Here is a 26,561-nt window from a genome sequence, read left to right as displayed (position 1 = left end):
AGGATTATATCAGAGACATAGAAACCACTGCATGAGTACCTTTGGGATACTTTGAAAATGCAATTGTACTTATTCTGCATTGCTCAAATGCATAAAGAAATAGTTACATGGTTTTTGAATACAAAATCTGATCATCTGAAGATAGGAAGATATGAATCCATTAAAATGTGCTCCAAGTTGAAGAACTGCAAAGATATCCTTTAGTTGGGATGATGTCATTGTTTATCTAATGCTCAATACTGTCCCACTAGAAAGAAACTCTATAAACACTCGAGGATATGACTTTGGAATCTCATGTAGTCAAGAACTCTGCTAGAAAGAAATGCTAGAATCTAGAAAGAAACATTGGAATCTCACGTAGACAGGAATTTAGAATAAAAGAATAATTTTGGTTGTTTATTGGAGGAAGAGTACAAAGCTTAGTGGTTAATTAGAAACTCTTATTTATCTAATATTTTTTATTTAGGAAGCTTATTAAAAGAAATCTATACTAGATACTTTAAGAAGAAACCCCCATATAAACTTTATATAATTTCTTTTTTTTTCTTTTACAAAAGCCCAAATTTTCTAAGATCTTTATCATGCGGTGTGTGCCAATCATGTATAATTTTAAAAGAATACGAAGAAAAAAAGGAGCATGCAACAAAATCAACGGTAGCAACATGCATGTATCTAGAAATAAAGCTTTACATCTACATCCATGGTGATGGTAATCTTCATAGAAATCTCCCTAGAAATAAAAATGGTTATGCTTCTTCTTCCTAGCAACCTCACTCTAATACCATGTAAAAAATTCCCCAAAATATAATATAAATCTAGCTAGAAAGGAAAAAAAAAAATTGCAAAAATAGAAAAAATCAAAACAAAATGAATGCAATTCAATCATTTACATTCCATATATAAAGATGAATGAATTACAATCAATATATAGTGATCAAGGAGAAGAAATTATGCATGAAACACATGAAATTTTTGAAGATCAACAACTAATTGCATGAACCATTAAAATGGAACTGGGAAAGGAAAAGGAAGTTAAAAATGATAACTCCTTTGTTAGCTTTAACATGAGAAATAATTTCAGCCATAAATCACAGAGAGAATATAAAGTTAAAGGTTTTTATTATGGAAGAAACACGTCTTGAAGGGACCCAAAACCCTTTAACAAAGAACTACATCAAAAAGCTACCATGAATAAAAGCAATAGAATTACAATCTAGAGCTAGCAAAAATCTAGCAAAGAGATAGCAGAAAGGAAGAAGCTAGTACAATTTTTTTAGGGCCTCCACAGTCTCAGTTTTTAGCCAAGTCATGTTTAGAGCAATTTTCTTAAATTCTTGAATTTCTTGATTTGTAGATTTCTTCGTCAAGTTAGCTCTAGTTCTTTTACAAGGCCTAATCGTTTACTCTTATTTTTTGTCCAAAGCATTGACATCCATTGTAGTACCTTATTGATGGAGGAATTCAAGCTTTCCAACCACGGTGTTTACACTCTCAACATAATTATTCACCACTTTGTGGTTGTAGGTGACCAAAGATATCAAATTCTCATTGACCTTCTAAAACTTGTTCTCCATCTGACTTAGCTTCCCTCAAACTCTTTCTTGAGTTTATCCTCCAGTTGGGACAATCTGCTATCATAGTCTTTCTTCATCTCACTTATTGTACCCACTATTTTCAATATTGAATCCACAATTGACTTTCTCTAGTCCACCATCCATTGTTCAGTAGCCTAGATATCTTTTTGGTTAATAATTGCTTCAAGTTTCACACTGATGTCCTTAATTTCATGAAAATCTCATTCAAACATCTAAAGTTGTCCATAGTAGCATCATGTGCCATGTACAGGACATCATTACAGTTCTCCATTTTTAGACTAAGAAAAGAGGCATTGAGGTCCTTTGAGAAGGGGGGTCTATCACTTCTAGAAGGGACTAGGATAGACTTGTTTGGGATGGAATTGTGGGAGAGTTAAGTTGGAATTTGAAGTAGAGGCATGGGAGGCTTTGCCTCATTTAGCTTTGTGTCCAATATTCAAAGAAGACTTCAACCTAGAATTAGATTCATCCATATAAGTATTCAACTCTTCCTCATCAGAAGATAGGCTAACATGATCTTATTCCCCAGACTCACTAGACCCTTTAGGAACCCTAGAGGAAGGGGAGGGTAGGGTTTTGATCTGATCATGGATAAGGAAAAGAAAACCCCAATGAAGGACAAGGAATTTTTTTCATTTTCATATGGTCCTTAATGTTATCATTGATAGATGCCATTAAGAAGAAGGGGAAAAAAAATCCTCACATTGTTCCTAAAATGATTAAGCAAGACAGAATGATGTTTGTAGGCCCTAGTGTATCTACCATCAAGGGTAGCATATTTCATCACAACAACAAGAATAAAATTCCATATATATTTGATGAGACCCATGTCGTAGCTTCTTTTATTCACTTTGGCTAGATTTGCCCTCTCCTCCTCATTTCTGGGAAATCTTTTGATAGCTGCGTCAAACATTTTTTATATCTTTGTAGAATTTTGTGCCTTTCTTTGATAGACTAGTGACTTTGATGATTTGCTACTCATCAATTTTCACTTTTTTGCCCTCAATTTCAATTTTCCCATCCTTCAAACCCTTGGTGAATTTATTTGTGACATTTGCATGAGTTCCATGCAATCTTTCAATAAAAAGGGTAAGACTGCCACAATCCTTAATCTACTATACCATTTTATTCTTCTCGAGCTCTTCGAAGTTTAAGGGTTCAACCCTTGTCCTTTATCCTCCCATGGTGTCAACAATGGCACTGGTTCATAGGGTAGGGCAATTCCAGAAAGGGTCCCAAAATACCTAGAAAGCATGTGACACAACTAGAACTAACATAAGAATGATACGCTTTATCATTAAAATTTGAGCCATCATATTAAGGCATGACATGATCATTTAATGTTATAGCTTGTTTCGCCTAAGCCAAATCATATAGCATCAAGGCCTTAATTTCAACCAATAGCCTATCACCAAACCCCCACACATTTTCATCATTGCTCCTCACTCCCAAATTAGCAAAGTGGTCAGCCATCCCATTAGCATCGTGATAGGCATGGGAGATATTAAAGTTTTGAAATTATTTTAATAAATCCCTCATTCAATCCAAATTTAAATGTTCTGAGAATGGTTGTGTTTTCCCAGTAGGCATTAGATTATGTTGTAAGAGTCCCCCTCAAGCTAGACCGAATTAGCATTAATTTTTTTTTGCCAACAATAGCCCATGGTAGCTAGCCACAACGTGAGCAAGGTGATGCTAACATAGAAAATACAATTATTGGTATATGAAAGGAATTTAATTTTTATGTTTTAGATAGAGTATTAAATATATTATTTTTTCTCACAAAAAAGTTAACAAACAATGGTAATTTAAATTTTTTTAATTGTGCTTGTCTACAAGCAAAAGGCTGATAATTTAATCAACAAAGTACAATTGCAAACATAATCTTCTTGATAAATAAAATGAATTAGAACACAATTGTAGATGTTGTTTCTTGAAAAGAAAGGAAAATTCTTGTCCTTTCATTAATCCTAATATATGCAAATATCTTAAATTTATTAAGTTTCTAAATTCATACTCAAAAATATTTTTTACAATTAAAATGCAAACTGTTTTAAAAATTTATATTAAAATATTTTAAACATTAGAAACAATTATATCCTACCATTCCAAAATATTCTAAATAAATTTAAATTTTTATTCTAAATATTCAATAATATATATTAATATTATAAATTATAATACTATATAATGTAGATTACCTACTATAATTTTTTATAATTTAAGTGTCAGATATACAATTTTGGAAAAGCGTGTCAATACAAGGTTCAATCATTTCTTAGGCTGTCTAAAAGTGGAAAAACGGCCATATAGACCGTCAAATTCCAGTCCGACTTGCCCACTTGGGCTCCAGAAGTTGTGGTAAAGTACCCGTGCTGCATTCGGACCATTTTAGAAGACATGGGTATCCTCCCGCTGTTATACCGTTTCACCATACGCAATATGGGAGTAGCTGCTGCGAGAGGCAGAGGGAAAGTGTGGCTACGAACACCACGTTGTGCATCACCTCTAGTTTTAGGGTTGATTCTTGTTGGCTGTGTCTATTGAGAGTAGGATTTCTGAAGTGTTCGCCATGGACATATATCCTTCTGCTCGAATCTGTGCTCTTCGACCATGCGACGGGATTTGTTATCGGGGAGACCACTGTTGTCGGCAGCAACAGCAACATTCTGCACAAAACATGGTTGAAAAGGATTTTGAACCATCCAATCAAATGTTATTCACAGGGGTATCCGCAATGTTTGCCAGCATCCTCGCTGCCCGTGCCATCATGGGAGGTTTGGAACAGGGTTTGGTTATAAAGGAAAGAAGAATTTTGTCAGAAGTTGTAGCTGCAACTGCCTGTGCCAAAACGGGAGCTTTGGAACAGGGTTTGGTTATAAAGGAAAGAAGAATTTTATCAGATGTTGTAGCTGCAATTACCCTGGTAGACGCTTATGCAAAATGTGGATAAGGTAATGCACGTGAACTGTTTGGCAGAATGCGTCCAAGAAATGTGTTCTCAAGAAATACCCTAATTGCAGGATATTCACAAAATGGATTAGTTGAAAAGGCTTAAGAAACTTTCGAGCCAATATAATTGGCAGGAGTAAAGCTAGACTCTACCTTTACCAGCATGCTCGCAGCCTGTGACGAATGGAACCTTTGGAACAGGGCATGGACATCCATCAAAGCATAAAGGTTATGGAAATTTTGTCAGATGTGGTTGCAACCGCTCTCTTACACATGCATACAACATGTGGAAGCATAGCTAAGGCACGTGAACTGCTTGACAATACGCCTCAAAAAAAATTGGTGCCATGGAATGCCATGATTGTAGGATATGAAACAAAATGAAATGGATTTGTTAACAAAGATTATAAACTTTCAAGCAAATGAAATTGATAGTTGCGTTAAAGAGGCGTTTTACAGTCACATATTAATGTAAAAACCTGTGTCAATTAATACATGATCAATTTAACTTGACAGGCATTCTACAAATTGTTACACAAGTGGTTTGGCATGTTAATGAACATCAGTGTAAATGAACAGTCCCGTTACAGAAGTGAGAATGTAACATTTATCCAATAAATATTCTTTTTCATGAAAGAAATATAAAATTGAAACATAAATAAACTATTCTATTGATTCAAGAGATTACATGAGCTTCACAAATCAATAGATCAAGGATCAGACTAACTGATGGAGAATGAATTACAACTGCCTCATTATATAGAGGTCTTAGATACATCTAGAACTTAGAAAACTTGTATTATTAGAAATAAAGCAAAAAACTAAAACTAAAAAACTAAAACAGCTTTTATGCATAATCATCCCAAATAAAACTGAAAAACTAAAAGCATAAAACTATACAAGTGAGAGGAATTACTAAAAAAATATTCCAACACTTCGTAGCAATTGGATGGCGTCATAATAAAAACCTGATGAGAACTTTTAAGAACTAACATCAAAGCTCTCTGTGTTGAGGAAGCTCTGCTTCTCAGCACAAGAAATCTCTTTTGCACAGCGATGCTGAACAAATAGTTTTGCATAGCTTTGATTTTTCCACTGATACACTCCTTCCTGAGTATACTGTCACAAAGAATAGTAAATTTATCTCAACAATGGAGTTGAGTAATTATAAATCTGGTTACTACCGCTTCTAAATCAACGATGACAATTACCTGGGACTCATTTAGGAAGGTTTGAAATCTGTCCAAACATTTATAATCTAAATTTTTTGCATGCATGAACCTTTTAACATTGTTATGGAACACTATCAATGTATTTGGGTAAAGAAAAATTGTTGTTACCACACGGTGAATTGTGTTTAAAATCTTTGTAAGAACTTGGAGTTTTGTAAATTTGGGTGAGATATGTATAAAATTTGCCTGTAGTTACGGTTCAGTGTATTATGTTCTATGACTCGGGTTGATTTGGGGAGGCTTAGGACTAGACTCAGGTTTTAGAATCCTATCAAGGTTCAGATATAAATGATACAATTCCGTATCATACATATTAGGTTATTTGATTACAAGTTTAGATATTAGAGTAATACCAATTTAAACTGCAACTTTTATTGAAAGATTGTAACAATTATTTATATTGACTCGAAAGTTCTTGCAAAACCTGTGTACGTTTAATTTGAATTAATATTTTACAACACATTTTTTATGTTTATGGATCACCAAAAGTTAAATAAAGGTTGTCATTTATATTTTTCTTTGAAGGTGGTGGAAAAATGTAACAGACTTGTAATACATATAATAAAACTATACAAACCATTTTTAAAAGAAATAAATGAGAAACAAGTGATAACTGAAAATAAGAGCTTTTAAACATCAGCTCATCCACATTTGCAAGTGCGTGGCACTTAAGAATGAATTTATTTGAGATGAAAATGAAGTCAAATAAGTTGTATATTGTGTTTTAGCAGCTAGAATTTGTTTTTACTTGTTAATCAAATGTATATTGATTAACATTTCACAATAATATTCTAAAAATGGAACACTATGTATCAATATCTTGGGTTGAAGATATTCCAATGGTAGAACTGACTTTGACATATTCAGAGCAAGTAATCTTTGCTTTACGGAGTAATTAAGATTTAATTAGATCCCCTTTTTTGAATTTCTTTTGTGAAAGTTGAAATAAATAAATAAAAAATTCATGGGATTTTTTTTGTGGAATTATAGAAAGTAGTTAGGTATGTGACTTTCTATATGATTTTTGGAGATTGTTTTAAAAATTTTATTATGCAACTAACAAATTCACTTTTCTGTGTTTTTTATTTGATATTTCTCTAGAAAAAATTTCAGATCAAAAATGAATTTATGAAAAAGAAAGAGAAATTGATAACTTGTTCTTATATATTACGCTCATAATTTATGTTCTATAGAATGTGTTATGTATATGATGGTCTTTGTGGATACCAACACTGCCATTTCATATAAATTTATATATTGTAAAATATTAATATCTCAAATCAAAAAATTTCTAAGAAAAGTTTGAAAAGTTTTCTTGCTTTCAAAAACAAAAATTCAAAGAAACTTTCTATTCTATTTTGAGTTTTTTCCAACTGCAAACTTATTATTTATGAATTTTTTCTTTTCACTTTCAAAACCAGTAAAAAAAAAGTTGCAAGGTAACTTTCTATATCAATGTTACGCTTTTTGCTATAATTGTTCAATGCAATATTTATCAATTCTTTCATATTGTTTTCATTTTCATTTTTGAAATTTTTTATATATGAATGTAAAAAAATATAAAATTAGTTAGTTTGTTTTTAATATAGATTTTATTTAAAGATAGATATGATTTGTAATTAAACAGTTATTTATTTTTAAGTTATAATCCTATTTATTTTTATAATTATTAAGTTATAATATTTTAAGATTCTATACAAATTAATAAATAATAGTCTATAAATATTTATTTATTTATTTTTAATTAATAGACTCTAGATAATACAATTATATTTTAGTAAAATTGTTAAAGTGATTAGTATACATGCTATTTATTTATTTTTATTTTTATTTTTATTTTGAAAGAATAGAATATATTTCATATTTTTATAGAAATAAACATAAACATAGAATTTAATTAATATTTTATTTTTTTATATTTATATATTTTTTAGTTTTAATGTTTTAATAAGATATGTAATTAATTTTGATAAATTATTCTTTATTTTAATTATACTAAGCAATAATAAAATTTGTGATATAATATACCTAGCAATTGAACCTTGGTGTACAATGGGTACAACAAAGAGGGGTGGAATTTCAATTTGGAAAAGAATTTGGTCTAATTTTTGCATACATTTGTGTAGTATATGAGCTCAATTAGTAGGCTATTTAGAAAATGACATTATTTGTGCAAGAAGAATTTCAATTAAGGATTGATTTCTTCAAATCAATTATGCATCCTCTTAAAGGTATCTAAACACAACTGAAACAAATTTTATGAATTAGAAAGATAAATATGCTCCATTATCAATAGGCTCATGTTGTTTATATGGTAGGTAGAAAAGGAGAGATGTAGAGAGAGGAAATAGAGAGACAAAGAGATATGCATTAAATGTACAAACCCCTCTCTCTCTCTCTCTCTCACACACACACACACACACACACTCATACAAAGGAACTGACCAAACTCAAAAAAACTATTCAACTTCAACCACATAAAAGTGACATTTTTATTTTGAATATCAAAATGAATGAAATTTATCTTTGCAATTTTTTTTTTTAAATAAATAAATAATAATTTGTTTTTATATAGTTAAAGGTAGTTTTTTAATCTGTAAAAAAATTAGAAAAAAGGTTGTTTCAGTTGACCCTCCAAAAGAAATCAAAACAAGCCTATTTTTCTCTAATTTGTATATCCGAAATCGATAAAATAAAATTCTATTGTATGGAAAAAAAAAAATCGATGTGTATTTTTTCATTTTAATGTTTTAAATTCCAACATTACCAATGGGCCTGATGATTTCCTATCCATGGCCCGTGATGTTGATGTGAACAACGTAAGAATGTTTAAATGGGCTTTTCATGAAACTAAGGACATCAATGTGGAACTTCGGGCAATTAACAACAAACAGGATATCCAGGCTATTGAACAGTGTACGGTGGACTGCAAAAAGTCAATTTTCGATTCCATGCTGAAAATGATGGGTATGGTAAGTGAGATGAAGAAATATCATGCTAGTAGACTATCATAGTTGGAGGAAAAACCTAAGAAATAGTTTGAGGGAAGATTGAGTTAGATGGAGAACAAGTTTTAGAATGTCAATGAGAATCTAATATCTTTGGTCACCTACAGTCACAAAGTGGTGAACAATTTTGTAGAGAGTATAAACACCATGGTTGGAAAGCTTGAATCCCTCCATCAAGAAGGTATCATAGTGGATGTCAATGTCTTGTACAAACAACAAGAGAAAATGGCTGGGCCTTGTAAAAGAAGTAGAGCTAATATGAAGAAAAATTCTGCAAATCAAGAAATCTAGGAGCTTAACAAAATAGATCTAAACATGAATCAACTGGAAACTGAGGCTATAGAGAACCTAAAAAATATGTACTAGCTTCTTCCTTTTTGTTGTCTTTTTGCTAGCCTTTTGTTGTTTCTTGATCTTTTGTTGCCCCTGGTCTATAACTCTTTTAGTTTTACTCATGACATCTTTTTGATCTAGTTCTTTCTTAAAGGGTTTCGAGTCCCTTGAAAACTTGTTTGTTCCATAATAAAAAAACTATTATTATATCCCTAATATTATCTCTAACTAAAATCTTAAATCCAACCCTACCTAACCTAATAATGACCCTAATCCAAACTATATATCCAATCAAAAACCTAATCTTGAGCATACCCCTAACCAAAATCCTTAGCCTAGCACTAAACCCTAACCCTAACCCAAAACCAAAACCTTAACCCTAGCCATAACCCAAAACCTCAACCTATCACTAAACATGATGATAAACCTGACCCTAAGCTTAACCATGACGTAAATCCTTAACCCTAATAATATCCTTGTCCATAATAGTAAACAGTAACCTAACATAATCATAACCTTAACCCTAAAACCTAACCATAACTCTAGCCCTAAACCAAATTGTAACCTAAACCCTAAACCTACCACTACCCCTAACCATAATATGATCCCTAATCCTAAACCCTAACCCAAACCATAACCCCAACCCTAACCATGATGTAAACCTAATGCTAATCCTAACCATGATGTAAATCTTAATGTTGACCATGATGTATACCATAACCATAATCCCAACTATAACCATTAACCCAAACCCTAACCATGATGTAAATCCTATCCCTAACCATGATGTAAACCCTAACCTTAACCATTATATAAATCCTAATCGTAGCCATAATCCTAGGCATAACCCTAAAGCCTAGACCTAACCACGATTCTAACCCTAATCCCAAACATGATATAAACCATAACCCTAACCATAATCCTTATCATAACCATAAACCCTAACTCTAATCATAATCATAACCCTTACCCTAATTCAAACCCTCACCTAACTTAACCCTAACCACTAACCTTACAAATAATCCTTAACCTTAATTGTAACCATAACCCTAACACTAACCCTAATTTTAAAACCTAACCATAACACAAAACCTCTCCGTATCCGTAACCCTAACTCTAAACCCAAATTATAACCCTAGTGCTAACCTTAAACCCTAACCTAAATTACGGTTATGGATATAATTATAATAATTATGAGCATAATAGTATTATTATATATTAATATAAATATATTTATCTATAATGCAAAGAGATATCCTTCTCGAGGCACCTATTTGATTTTAGGGTATTACATTTATTAAAAATAGGTGCCTCTAGAAGGATATTTCTCGGCATATTTTATATATAATATTAATATATAAGCTAATTGAATAAATAAATAATTTATTTTTTGTGTAGTGGAAATTGGTTTAATAAATATGAAAAATATTAATAAAAATATGTGATTATGCCAAGAGGTGTTTTATATAGTGTTAACACATCCATGAAAGAAAAGAGAAATTGTTGGAATCCAAGATAATAAGAGAAGTAATGACTTGTAAGACATGGTAAAGCGTTTGATTTCAAATTCTACAAGTGGTGGGGTGTTTGAGCTTCTTTCATTAAATATATATCCTTACATCCATTCCATTTCATTGTTTTATCTCAACCCTTGTGAAAGTGGGAGAGTATAAGATGAAGCTCTCATCTTTATCATTTGTTGTTCCATCTTTTGTAATGCTTAGTTAGATTAGTGTTAAAGTTAGGGTTAACTTTTAATTAAATTAGGGTTACAATTAGGTTTATAGTTAGAATTAAACTCTAATTAAACTGCAAATCTAAACTTAATTTTACTTTAATTTGGTTGTCTTAATCATGTTGAATCTTTAATATTAGTTTTGAAAGAACCTTTCTAAATTATTCTGGGTCTAGGTGATAGAATCTTCTTAAGAAAAATATGATAAAAATAATACATTTAAAAACTTTCTATTAATTTTGGTAGCAATAATTATTTGATTATTGATTAAGACATATTTTATGTCACTCTTTATATTAAGTGTTTTTTTCTTATAAAACATGTGGTGGTGGTGATTCATTCAAAACTAGATAGATTAAAAAATAAATGTATAAAGATAATATTATTTGGGGTAATATTTCTGTTTGATTTTTTCTATAGACATGTATGTATTGTAAGAGAAAATGGCTCCCCTTATTACACAAAAAAAAAATTGATACCATGAAGAAAATGTACAAGAAATTTAATGATAAAGGACAAAAAACTATATGATAACCAGGAAGTTAACACATGCTATGAACAAAAATTAACTCATAAAAATTGAGGATAGGAACACACAGATTACCCAACATTAATTTATCTATGACTAGAGACATATTATTCATATCCAAATTCTTATCTGATTTCACAGCCTTCTCCAAACTCAGCATGGAGCATGGAGGTGCTTTGCAAGGATTGCTCGACCCAGACCCTGAGTCCGCTACAGCCAAGACATGTAGCACATACAAAATGAAAAACACAACGACCAATGTTCTTCATATTTATAAGATTCCTCATATTTAGTATCTGAGACGTTGAGAAAAATCTCTACAATTCAGATAAATAATGAAAGGGTAGATGTAGATTCTTATTGGAATGGCGGCAATCCTTAAACATATATATGAAGCTGGCATCCTATATTCGACAAGGATATCGTAAAGAGCTTTTGGTTGAATAAAGAATTCTAAATTTTGTTGGCGTAGTGGAAACGATTCAAATTTAAATATAGTTTCTATTAAAAAAAGTAGTTTTCACTTGATATTTACGTATTAAGAAGGAATGAAATAAATTATATTTAAAAAAAAATTGTAACCTCTCTTTCAATACAATTTTATTTTTGTTGGAATTTATTGTCATGGCCACCTAGTCGACCCCCGACGGATATATGTCCACATACCTCTCAGGAGAGCAGTTGGACCAGAACAACCTAGAAGAGATTGCGTTGGGATCTCCATCCCAACAGCTCCTGATGTGAATGCAGAGCAGTTAACGAGGTAGGTAAGTTTGAATTTGAATTTTGAGGGGGAATTTTGAATTGACAGAATGTAGAGAAAAGGAGAGAATGTTTCCTTCAGCAGAAGCTCCAGAGATTGAGCATAAGAATTTTACAGCAGTAGCCTATGTGTTTGTGTGTGTTTTGTCAGTTGAGCAACATAGCTCCCGACTGTATGGTGTTTCAGTTGAGCAGTGATTGCTCCTAATTGTGTGCAATTCCAAGTGAGCAATCTGATTTATAGTGAGCTCTGAGAAGCTCTGTTTTGTATGTTTGTATGTAGCTCTTGATTGCTGCCTATAGATTTGTAATCATTAGTTAGAGTTTAGAGTTTTTATTATGTATTTTGTAATTTCTAGTCATTTAATAGAAAGCAAGAAAGCTTGCATGTCTCCTTGCGTGTTGTTGATTTTATTCTAGTGGGTTTGTTCCCAGCTATTTGGGAATTTTGTTGATTTTATTCTAGTGGGTTTGTTCCCAGCTATTTGGGAATTGAGACAACAGTCTCTGTGTGAATTTGGGTCCACCCCAGCTTCAAAGAGTTTGATCTTTCCACAATGTTAACTAGCATGCCTAAATTTAAAAACAAAAATTGTAAAAGATGTTGGAAATATCAAATCAAAAGAATTTAAGAATTTTTCCTTAGTCAATTTATTATATAGAATATTTTTCCTAGAAACATTATCCTAAAAAAATTTGAAACATTCACCTGTTATTGATAGCTTTTAGTCCTTGGTTGTTAGATGTAGAGATTCCAGCCTAAAGCTAACACATGACATATGACATTGTTTCAAAATAAATATCGAAAATATTAATAAAAATATGTGATTATATTTCAAATTCAAACACATATAATGAGATGTGTATGCACAGAATAAATATCGAAAATATTAATAAAAATATGTAATTACATTTCAAATTCAAACACATATAATGAGATGTGTAAGCACAGATTAAAACTAGCAGCCACACGGGTTTTGCCGGGATAGGCAATTCTCTTTTAGTCTAATCAAGATAAAGTGAAAACAGAAATTGAATGCATTATAAATTCATGGTAGGTTATAGTTAATTTGGAAATTTTGAGTTAATACTAAAAGTTTGAATCAATACTAGTAAACAATTGAAATAAATCAAAGTACTTATAATTTGTAAGAAAATAATTATAAATTTATTATAAGCTCTATATATATACATATATATACATACATGTACATGTATATATACATACATATATACATACATATATATGTACATATATATGTATATATATACATATATATATACATACATGTACATGTACATACATATATACATATATATGTACATATATATACATGTATATATATCAATTGTTTACTAGTATTGATCCAGGTGGATTTTCACTAAAAGTATTCAACACACACCCACCAATTTACATTATTTTAAAACCAAACAAATAAAACCCGATCATATCATATTTATAGCCCCAACTAATAATGTAAGGCATGGGTATTATGGGGATATAAAGATTATATTGTGAGCCCGGATTTATAAGGGCCATTATTTTTAAAGCGGCAAGTTTATTTTAGAAGATTTATATGTTGTAAATAGGGGATATGGTTGATTTTCCAAATCATATGGTTTTAAGCCATATTGGGTAAAATTTGTGTATAAAAGGAGGGGTAAGTTGTGAGCTAGAGGTAGTAGTGAATTGTGAGGAAATTGGGAGAGAGTTGAAGATTGGAGATTTTGGTGAGAAAATTTCTTTTGGGTGTTTGATAGTGAATGGTTCATCTTTGTGCATTGGGAGCTTAAATTCAAGCTTGTTGTACGTGGGAGGACTTTGTAATTCATTATCGTCCAAGGAGAGATAAGGAGTCTTTGTAACCATTTTGTGGAGCTGAATCAAGGATCGGCCACTCCATTGGAGGGATCCGGAGACGTAGCCAATTGGCGAACTCCGTTATCAATTTGTGTTTTGTCTTCTCTCTTATTTCCCTCTTCTGTTCAATCTATCGTTATTTGATTATTATTTTTATTTAAACAATTTGATTGTAATTTTAAGACCTTCATTTAATCATTGCAAAAGTTAACATCTCACGTGCAATAGTCATAGATCCTAACATCAGATCAAGTGGTATCAGAGCTTGTTTGACTAGTGTTTGCAGAGGTGGATGTTAACACGATCTAAGAGCCAGCGTGGTGAAGGCACACTTGCAGAGTATAATCCTGAGATTGGTAAACGAAAGACTTTTCCATTGAAGATGTCAGAAATTGCAACTGAACAAGAATACCCAGAGTTCAATGAAAGAGACTTTCGGAAAGCTTTTTTTGACATGAAGGCAATGGTAGAAGTGCTCTACAAAGAGAGGTAAGAACGGATGAAGCATGAAAAAGGGAAGTCATTGAAGGACCATGGAGATCGAGAGGATAAAGAAAAGCAATCGAGAGGTGGTGATTCACCACTAAAAACTCCTCCATCTCCTTCTCCTCCTCCTTCCCCTTCTTCTTCTTCTACTTCTATTAATCCTTTCAAGAGCACATCTAAGCCTGTAATTAAATTGGATGTAAAATTTGAATTACCTAAGTACTGTGGGGAATTAGATGTTGAAAAGTTAAATGATTGGGTCCAACAGGTAGAGGTGTATTGTAGGATACAAGGCCTAGTAGAAGATGCCTCTAGGATCCAGTTAACCACTCTCCGGTTGGGAGGAACATCTCTCACCTAGTGGGAGAGTAGGTCTAGGGTAGAAATTGCTCACCATGGTAATGTCGGTATTACTTGGATGGAATTTGTTGCTGCTCTCAAGAAGCAGTTCTACCCTTTAGGACATATACAACAATTGACAATGAATTGGCAAACCTTTAGGCAAGCTAAGGGTCAGTGTGTCCAAGATTACACCCATGAGTTTAGAAAACGGGCTATTGCTTTGAATGTGCCATTGTATACTCAGGATACATTGCTTAAGTACATAGGTGGTTTGCATTCTTACCTAAGACATTCTATTTTGATGTTGAATCCTAGTAATTTGGATGAAGTTAGTGCTCAAGCCACACATCTAGAGTCGACGGGTAAGAATTTTGACAATGATAATTTTGTACAAAAGTCATCTAAGGTTGCAGAAACAAAAAGATAAAAGAAGACAACTACTGTTAAGAAAGAGTTCACATGTTCGCATTGTGACAAGAAAGGTCATGATGATCAACATTGTTGGCAGTTGCATCCAGAATTGAAACCTAAGTGGGCTCAGAAACAGAAAGGTAAGGAGAAGGCCACAAATGTTGTTATGGATCTTGGTTCAGAGTCTGAAGACGAAACTAAGATCATAGCAATGGGTTTGGAAGGTAAGCCTCCTATTTCCAGTGTTTCCTTTGATAGTTGTGCTTCTACTTCTCAAGTTAATGATGTCCCTGAAGATAAGAAAAGAAATGAGCTTTTTCATGTAAGGGTTGTTGCTAAACACACTAAAGTTGATGCACTCATAGATAGTGGATCCCAAAGTAACTTAATCTCAGAAGATGTTGTAAGAAATTTGGGATTGAAAACTACTCCACATAAGAGACCTTATCCACTAGGTTGGGTTTGCGAAAATAGTAAATTGCAAGTAACAAGGCAATGTACTTTAAGGTTCACAATCTCAAGTAAGTATGTTGATAAGGTATAGTTTGATGTGGTCCCACTAGATGTTTGCGGAATAGTGTTGGGTAGCCCTTATTTGTATGATCAGAAGGCTATTTTCTACAAGGAATTTAATCAGTATCATTTGTTTAAAGATGGCATTAGGTATATTATACACTCTCACAAGGTTAAGAATAATGAGTCTTTTGCAAACACAAGACAGTTAAAGAGGGTGATTAATGCAAGTAAAGATTTGTCTGTTATGTTTGTCAAATTAGGTGATTCTAGGCATGAACTTGAAGAAATCGAGGCTAATCAAGATGAAATGCCACAAGCTATGCTAATAGTACAGTGTCAGGAGACAAGAAATGAAAGTGTTGATGATCCATGGCCTCAGCTTATGGTTGAGAGTTTGGAGGTTCCCTTGGGTAAAAATGTTCCTGTTGTGAAAGTTAGACATGTTGTTGATTCATTCACTTTTTTACCTACATTGTTATTCAACTTGGTATTAATTAGTAGTTATTGGATAGTAGTTGGAGCAGTTGATGCACATGAAGTGATACAATGATGTACATGTTCAACAACACTATTGCAGTCTTGATTGTGATAATGAGCCAAGTGTACAGATGGACAGATGATACAAGACAAGTGGGGAGGCCATGCCCTCACTTAATTTATGAATAAATGCAACTTTTGGAGGTCCAAAAGTTCTCTAGTGGGGAGGTTTGATCCAGGTGGATTTTCACTAAAAATATTCAACACTTCTTGCATCTTTCTCTCGACTAGTCTGGCTCCAAGGATCTCGGGATAGAAAATGGCAAGTTTAATATTTGTTAAGTGTGAGCCATGGAAATAGGGGCTTTGGTTTATCTGCGTCCACACACACCCACCAATTTACATTATTTTAAAACCAAACAAATAAAACCCAATCATATCATATTTATAGCCCCAACTAATAATGTAAGGCACGGGTATTATGGGGATATAAAGATTATATTGTGAGCTCAGATTTATAAGGGCCATTAGTTTTAAAGGGGCAGGTTTATTTTAGAAGATTTATATGTTGTAAATAGGGGATATGGTTGATTTTCCAAATCATATGGTTTTAAGCCATATTGGGTAAAATTTGTGTATAAAAGGAGGGGTAAGTTGTGAGCTAGAGGTAGTAGTGAATTGTGAGGAAATTGGGAGAGAGTTGAAGATTGGAGATTTTGGTGAGAAAATTTCTTTTGGGTGTTTGATAGTGAATGGTTCATCTTTGTGCATTGGGAGCTTAAATTCAAGCTTGTTGTACATGGGAGAAGGACTTTGTAATTCATTATCATCAAAGGAGAGATAAGGATTCTTTGAAACCATTTTCTGGAGCTGAATCAAGGATCGGCCACTCCATTGGAGGGACCCAGAGACGTAGCCAATTGGCAAACTCCGTTATCAACTTGTGTTTTGTCTTCTCTCTTCTTTCCCTCTTCTGTTCAATCTATCATTCTTTGATTATTATGTTTATTTAAACAATTTGATTGTAATTTTAAGACCTTCATTTAATCATTGCAAAAGTTAACATCTCACTTGCAACAATCATAGATCCTAATAGTAGGTCAAGGATTGATTTAAACTTTGAGTATTAACTAAAGATTTGCAAATTAACTATAACCTACCATGAAGTTATATTGATTTCAATTTTGGTTTGTCCCTCTCAATCTAATTTCAATTTATCTTGGTTAGACTGAAAGAGAATATATTTATATATGTGTATGAGAAAACTAAGTAAAAATTCTCTACGACTATTTAAAAATGTGTGTTTCATAATAAAAACATAGTTAATGATTTTATTTTCTTACCACACACACATATAGCGTAAATGTAATAAGCACATGTGATGTGACTATTATTAGGCTACATATATATACACACACACATACACACACACATATATATATATACATATATGTGTGTATGTGTATATATATATATATACACATATAAAAGAAACAAATATATGTATATACAAACTTATATATTAACAAGAATGAACATGATACAAAACTTGTGTACATATGTGCATACAAATAGACATGTATATGTGTTAGTAAGATCTACATGAATATATTAGATTGGAATTTTGGAGAGAAGTAAACTCTGTACAGTGGCCATAATAGATTAAAGATAAGTGAGCATGCATTATGATGAAGACATGGTATTTTATCATTCAATTTAAGATAACCAAAACAAAGTTTAATTGAAATAAAAATAAAAAATTATATTACTTATTAGATATTTTTAGTAGAGACCACTATCATGGGAATAACATTATTCAATGTACGTAAAAAAATAAAACAAATGCTATAAAAGATAAAATTTCATATTATGTGTGGTGAAATACTCACTTGTGGCATATGTTTGATGCCCATTATCATAGAATTTTTTGACAAAATTAAAAACCATTTTATATGAATATATAATTTTTTAAACGATTTCATTATTTTTTTAATTTTTCAATTAATTAATACTAAATCTGGTCCATAAACTTGTAATATCAATTTATCTTGTCTATTAAACAACTTTTTCATTTTTTCATTTTTTCAAAAAAAAATTATATGTCATAAATCTACACAAAATTCTTTTCAATTTAAAAAAAAATTAAAAAAAAAAAAATGATAAGTTTAGGTCAAGTTATGTTGGATGTACATGACAAGTTTTTAAAACAACAATTAAGACAAAAAAAGTTAATATAGAAAAAATATTAAAAAAAAAAATACAAAAAAATATCCTCATTAATCTTGTGTGTGTTAAAAATCATGGAGGGTTTAAAAAACCCTTTTATTTGTGTGAAAAAGTGTTGGTCGTACACATGCATCATATGGTCCTCAAATAGGCATTTTTAAAAATTGACTTTTAGATATCCCTTTTGAAAGTCAATTTAAATTATCTGAGTATTAAAATAGATTACATATTTGGAAACTAGACTCCGAGTGCTATATTTTGTATTACTAACATTTTTCAAGATTCAATCTCTAAGTGCTTCAAATTTTTAGGTCAGATGTGGCATAATCTAAAAAAACAGGGAAAACACTTCCACTTTTCGACCAAAAAGTGGAATCAACTTCTTGCACTAACCCATTATTCATAAAGGGAACATGATTTAGATTTCAATGGTATATAATATGCTAAATGAAAGAAACACATGGTATATTTTGGAATGAAGTAAATAGATGTACAAAATATATTCTTAATAGCTATTGGAAAAGTAATTTACAATGCAAAAATTTCAAAAATGGCATGGAACTAAACTTATAATTGATCACCATAGAGTGTGATATATCACTTGCATAAACATATTAGAAGAGGAAACAAAAAAGTTATAAGTGCATATTGCGATGATATTCATAAGAGTAAAAACATGTCAGTTATGAAATCTCATTCTAAACTAATCATCATTTGATGTAAATGAAGACTCTTAATTCTAATACAAGTGGTTGTTCAATTGTGTTCTTAAAGATCTTATTAAGGGTTAGTAAGAATATTTTAAGACAGTAAAATATTGAAGGCCTTAGTAAGATGAGATATATGTGTTGAACCCATTCCACCAAAGACTAGTAGTCCTACATATGAAACAAATTTTCATTAAAAATTTATATTTGTAGAGGAATATTAGGCACCCAAGGTAGAACATTATCTCCCTTTAAAAAGAAAAGGTAAATAGGGATATTTAGATACACCCTCACAAACATAAAGTGGGAAATAAAATGACAACTTTTCTGTTTTGACTATGTCACCAAAAACAAAAGATGATGTAGAAAGAAGCAAAAAGTGTTTTGTGACTCATAAAGTGACTACTTTTTCAAGGTATAGGATTTGTTTGGGTTGTCAAAATTTCACTAAGGGGCATACTAGCAACTTTCAATTTATTAATGTTACTTTCTTTCGACCCTCCAAGTTGTCCTGGGAAGATGTTATGTTATGGGAATCTCAACTTGTCGAAGTCCACTTTAATTTTTCCAAATTATTGTGTATAATATTAAATTATGCAAAGATTGTGAGTGTAGCTTATATATGAAAATATTTATATATTCAACTTTTATTTATAATTGTACTTATTTAAGGTACTTGTTTTGAGGAAGGTACCTTATCAAGTTAGCCTATAGTTCATTAGCTAGCTAAAAGACATTCCTTCACTTATGGAAAGTAATTATATGAAGGTAATTATCTTATTAGGTAAACCTAGAGCATTGTAACTTGTATAGAGGAAAAGCCTCATAGTTTAGCTTTCGTATAGCAATATTCAATTCAATGTATCTTTAGACAACATAACCATGTTTTTGTATTATTTAGCATGGATTTGAATAGTTGTATTGTACAATATTTTGTGCCAGCATATATTATATAAATAATAAGCATCATGCATGACTTCCAAAATAGAGACTATCCATGATGTTTCATGTATTCATGGTATGCAAATTTATATCCAATAACAAACAATAAGTTACTAAATTTAATGGAAAAATAACCTTATGTGTAGAAAGGCTATACCATAAAATTTAATATGGCTATCAAAACAATCTCCACCTCTAAACAAATGCTTACAATCTCTAGAGAGGAATTTTGAATTCAATTTGTAAGCACAACCATCACATATTCTTACAACTAACTAAGCAACCTAATACATATACCATTGTTTTGAAATAAAGAACATCACCACATCATTTTCTCATGATCTAAACATAAATAACAATAAAAATATATCATTCTATGTAATTCAATATTGCACTACCCTAAAAACAACGCACCAAAAAAGCATTGAAGGTAAGAGAAAGGAACAAAGCTCAATAAATTCAAAATAATTACCGCACTTAATAAAGAGTGATCACCACTTGCTAGAGACATAATATTTTATAGAAATTCATTGACCATGTGCATCATGAATATTTTTAAGTATAGTCAAATAAATAACTTTTACCTCCTTATCCCAAAACTACCAAAATCAAATGATGTTCTCAAGACTCAACTGAACACATGAATACAAGATAAATTTAGTGTAGCTAAACATCATCCTTGAAAAATATTTTAATAATGTTTTAAAAAAAAACTTCATCCATTTTGAAGACATGATTACCTTCTATATTTACTATGCCCAAAATTATGGAAGCATTCTGATATTCACCCACTGTCCTTTCAAAAAAAAAATTCCCTCTACATGATCAAAGTTGTCTTATGTAAAACACATCTTGTTGATGTTGCAATGATTTCATTAACCAATCTTATTGACCTTATTAAGAAAATACAACATATATATACTCACTGCAATGAAATATGATCGATCCAATAAAAATCATTCACAACATTATATGCCTTGCAGAGCCCAAGAACAATCAGTGAGCATAAAACTCAAAAATGAGAGAAAGGATAAAAAAATATCATTTTACTAAGTTAAATAATAATTTAGAAAAAACCACATAGAAGATAGAATACTTACCAAGAGCCAATCCGCAACAAATTTTATGTATTCGCTCATAAGTGAAGCATTCATGCCAACCAAGTCACAATAAAAGGATTCACATACGAACACTCTTTTAATGTTCACAACATCACAAACTATTTCTTTGACCCTTTTTTTGCTAAGTTTCTTCATTAATAAACTATATACAATAAGAGAATAAGAGAATTTGATTAGAAGTACTGCCCTAAAATAATAAAATACATGAAAACACCATTGGATAAACAAAACACATAATTTCACATTAAAAATATGCCACCTGTAAATTAGACAAGCAAAGTCACAATGAAAACCCTCATCTCTTGAAATAAGTTCATTAGTCAAATTTAATCTTGGCATAAGGCCACACTTTTTCAACAAAAATATAGCACAAAATATGCAATTGAAAACAATAAGATAGGCCAAAACTCCACTTTTACTTTTAAACATTATAACCATAAAGTACTAAAAATCAACTAGCCTTTTAGAAAAGAAAATGCCTTCAAGGCAATCAATTGCAACAATTCTCTTTGGAAATGAACCCAAAATGCAAAGTAAATAAGCTACATATATTCAATAATAATATTTTAGTTTTCAATACCCCAAGCCTTCTAAGAAACACATAGTTTTACATTCTAGAGTAAAAAAAACCATGAGTGTTGCAATAAATGTAAATATGGAATTAATTAACCAACTTAGAGGAACAAATTTTTAAAATAAACAAGAAAAATCTATATGCACAGACAAGAGACATGAAATATTCATATACTTGTAAACTTTTTCCACTAGTATATATTTATATAAACCTCTGAAACCAATGAAGTATTCATTCTACTTTTCTTGCAACACAAGGAATAGTGTTAATAGAATTGAATAATCTTGTCTTCTCCTTGTAGTCTCTTACAAATGTTTCTAAGAGTAAACTGTACATCTCTAATTAAAACACATGTGAAAAAAATATCTTAATCACAAGTAAATTTTGGATCCTGATCTTGCAAAAAGAGAGTCAAAATTAATTTAAGGAAAGACAACATAATAAGGAATATTACCTTGCATCTTTCATAAAGAATTTTGTTTTCATATAGAAAGAATGATTTCTAGTGAAGGTGAAAGACAAGGGTAAAGGAAATTTTCTAAGTTCCAACCTAGCACCAATCTAAGTCACCCTTTCAAACTTGCATATGACACCAAACTCTACGAAAATAGAGACAAAACAAACCAACCTTATGAAGAAATGAGAGGATGGAATTAGCTAGAACAATGTCTTAAGGATTGTGATAGGTAAGGTAAATGACCTTCAATGGAGAAAAAATCCATACATAAAAGACATTCATAAGGTCAAACAAAGGTAAACCTTAAAGGTAGTGTGTGAGACAAAGGACAATAAAAGTTCTCAAAGATTTGTGTACTTGAGAACTTGAAGAATAAAGACACTGCAACAACATTTATAGTAGAAACCACAAGACAAACAAACAAGATGATAGTCACAGTGATTTGCTGTAATTAGACAAAGTATATGGTTGAGACTCAGTTGTTGAAGCCACAACAAAAGATAGAGCTTCAAGAGGGAAAAAGCAATGTTTATAACAACAAAGAATTATAAACTAAATATCTTAACTAGACATTGTAAGACCTTTTTGACATTACAATACATGTAGGCTTGTCCTACAAACAATCTTATATTCACTTTTACTTAATAGCAGTGCTTAGATCAACCTTGCATAACATCTATTTTTATTTCTAAAATCATTCTTTTATCCAGCAATCGGACTGAGAATGTAGTTACATAGAAATCAAGCCATATAACAACTCATTTGCTTCTACGTACAACATATAAACTAAAAAGACAATAAACCTTGTGCAAAATACAAACTGAATAGAATGAGCATAGAATCTAAGTTAAAAAATTTTATTGCATAACTTACAGAGGAAGCTAGGTCATGTGGCTTGAGAGTTTTTGCAAATCCAAAATCACCTCCACAAGCTTTTCAAGTTATTAATTTATTTTTGTTTCTAAAAACTCAGAACATCTTGGAGACATATCCTTATAAATGGTAACAGGATCAGAAGATTGTTTAACTTTATGCTTTATTTTTTTAATTCAAAAAATAAAATATGTACTTTATGAATTACAACAATGGCTTCTATAGCTATTGTATAATGGAAAACAAATTTAGCTCTCTCTCAAAAAGAAAAACCATTCCATGTAGGAACTATATAATGCAAATAATAGAAGATTACCAATCATCATCATACTCCAATCATCAATGTTAATACACATGATTTGAATTTTATCCTTGAAAAACAAGCAGGGTAAACTAATACCTTCATAGAAACACTTTATCTTGGGATGATATTTTGTCTAGCACCACAACTTCCACACCAATCTTCATGTTGTAGAAGCACTAAAAGAAGTATACCAAGTTCTAGAACAAGTATTCATGTGATAGCACATTGTAGAGATGTTTGATGAAAAATATTGTAAGAAATAGTGTATTAATGACATATCTTCGCTATGTGTCAAACACCCCAGGCAACTAGTTACAGGTTATGTGTGGTATGTATCCTTTTTCTTATTAAAACTTATGCTCATATTAGAAGATATGAAAAAAGAAAACTATTGGGTGTGGTACATGGTAGGAAATTATTTTCCCATTAATTGTATCTCTTTTGGTCTGAAGATCCTCAACTCCAAATGAGTACTAATTATAACCCTTGCACATTTAGGAGGGTAGTTTCTTTTGTTGGCAATATGGATGAATTGATTATGTGTTGCATTGATGTTTTTTCATTGATGTCAACACTAGCTATTATGGTTGGTTACCGACAAACAGGTTTTGGTTACCGGTACAAGATCTAGTGTTACCCATAGAAGAGACTATCTGTTGGACACTTCTGACATGTTTGGATCAATGGAGTATGTTTGGTTTTATGTGTTACATGCTTCTGGAGAATGTGTTGGTTAGTTGGTATTGACTTGGTAATCAGATGCTATCATACACTCTTGTAAACCCTTACCAACATTGGTTTAAGCTTTAACCGACAGAGCTTTCACTGAGAAATATTGACATAATACATAAGTGGTGTTAGTGCGACTTTTAGGATGCTGAAGATGTTTTTTGATCATGCCTCAACTGTTTGAAGATAATTCTTTGGCATGGTGGACCCAGAATAGGTCTAGTGCCTATCTAGGTTATGGACCGGTATCATGTTAATGTGTTCTCTACACATTATCAGGATGATTTATGAATTGGCTATTATTGTTTTTGTCTTAAGCCGACATGGGATATCATTGTAATATGGATGTATGTAATGATCTTTTTGTAATATCTTTTAGGTGGCTGACCTAATTGTTTTAGGCCTTAGGGTTGGTATAAAATGATGTAAGATCTCATTTTAGATTATGGGGAAGATGTTCATGGTCTTGAAATGTAATATCATATGCGAAGGAGATTTGGTCGATCATAGGTGATCGAATTGGGATTAAGGAAGAGGTCAAAGGCCTCCGGTATTGAGCTTAACCAGGTCTATAATTAGACATGGTAGATGCTATCTCTGGCAATTCATTATTCTAGATAGTTGTCCATTTATCTTGAGGTGGTTATAACCTCTCTATAGTCAGTGAGACTTTTTTGTAATGAGCAGTACACTCTAGGCAGTGTACCTTCCTGCATGTGCAGGCCCCTCATTGTATCATATACTTTCTGCATAAGCATCATCTAATTGTGGGTAGGATTCCCACCATGGTTTTTCCCTTTCTGGGTTTTCCACGTACAAATCATGGTGTTGTGTGGTATGGTTTCATTGTGTTGATTATCTATTTTATTGTTAAGTTTTACTAATTACCAGTATCTGTTTTTGCTATTTCGGTACTTAATGTTTATGTGATTTAGTTAAAGGTAATTAAGTGGATTAATTGATATAATATATGAACAACTGATTCTCCCCGCCTCTCAGTTGTTCACCAGTTATCGTAACAATTGGTATCAAATCTTTGGTCCTCTTTTGCGGAAGCTTAACCAGCTGAGGTAGATCGTATGGCAGCTAACACTTCAAATCCACTGGCAACTATTTTCAAAAGAGGAATCCGTAAGCTTGATGGAACAAGTTATGGGATGTGGAAAATCTAAATGGAGACTCATCTTAGATGTCTTGGCAAGGATATTTGGGAGATTACTAAGAAAGAATATACACCTTATGATACAACATCTAGAAATCCTACTCCTTCAGATAGAGCTAGAGAATCTCTCTTGTGTGCACTTATTGATCAGAAAATCATGAGATTGACTGATAAATCATCAGCAAAGGTTATGTGGGATAAATTGAAAAATTTGAATGAAGGTGATCCTACTATCAAAATTGTTGAACTTTATGGTTACCAGGTAAGATATGAAAACTTGAAGATGGAAGATAATGAAAGAATTGTTGTGTTTATGGAAAGAGTAAATGAGATTGTTACGGGAATTCAATATTGTGGAGGATCTCTAATTGAAGATGAAATAGTTTCCAAAGTCTTGAGAGCCCTTCCACCAGCTTACAAGATGAAGGGAACTGGAATTAATGAGCTGAGAACAATGGAAAACACTTCAGTTAAGAGAGACATTTTGATTGGGAAATTATTTTCTTTTGAGCTTGAAGAATTTGGATCTTCTAGAGCTGCAATGTCTGAACCTTTTTTTCATGCATCATCATCTACTGACAAAAGTGATTGGAAAGCCTTATATGCAAAAGAATTGGAAGATAATAGGAAAGAAGATGAAGAATTTGAGCAACTTGAAGCCTTATTTGCTAGAAGAGTACCTAAAAGACCGACATGAAGTAAGTATGAAGGAAAATTAGGTCTTTTAAATGTTTTGCATGTAATAAGATTGGTAATTTTGCATCTAGATGTCCTGAAAGGAATGCAAAATTTGAAGAGAGAGTTAAGAAATCATTTAAGCCTAACTAGAACAGATATAGATTCAAGAAAAGTAAATAATGCTACATAGCAGATGAGGAAGGAGTAAGTGATGACTCTGGAGATGAACCGATAGAAGACTTTGCTAGTGGATCCGACAATGGAAAGGAATGGGTGTTATATGCTTTAAAGCAAGATGAGCCAAAAGTGGCTATCATGAATGAAGAAAAGGCCCTGGCAGCAAAAGTTGAAGATAAGGATGAATGGGTAATTGATAGTGGATGCTCACATCATGTGACTGGAGATAAAATAAAAAATTGTCCCTGCAAGAATACAATGGCAATCAAGTCAGATTTGGAGATGACAAAGCATGTATGATCAAAGGTAGAGGTACTATTTCTTTGGATGGAAAGCATAATACTGATAATGTCTATTATGTAGGATGTTTAA

General features: G+C 31.7%; 1 pseudogene; it reads right to left on the bottom strand.

The window, feature by feature from the left end:
- Window positions 1-20,735: 20,735 nt before the first annotated feature.
- LOC131043739 (ribonucleoside-diphosphate reductase small chain A-like) lies at window positions 20,736-22,145 on the bottom strand (annotated as a pseudogene).
- Window positions 22,146-26,561: the final 4,416 nt, after the last annotated feature.

This window comes from Cryptomeria japonica, chromosome 9 (assembly GCF_030272615.1).
Source record: "Cryptomeria japonica chromosome 9, Sugi_1.0, whole genome shotgun sequence".
NCBI classification, from domain to species: domain Eukaryota; kingdom Viridiplantae; phylum Streptophyta; class Pinopsida; order Cupressales; family Cupressaceae; genus Cryptomeria; species Cryptomeria japonica.
This window is presented reverse-complemented; position numbering and strand designations above follow the sequence as displayed.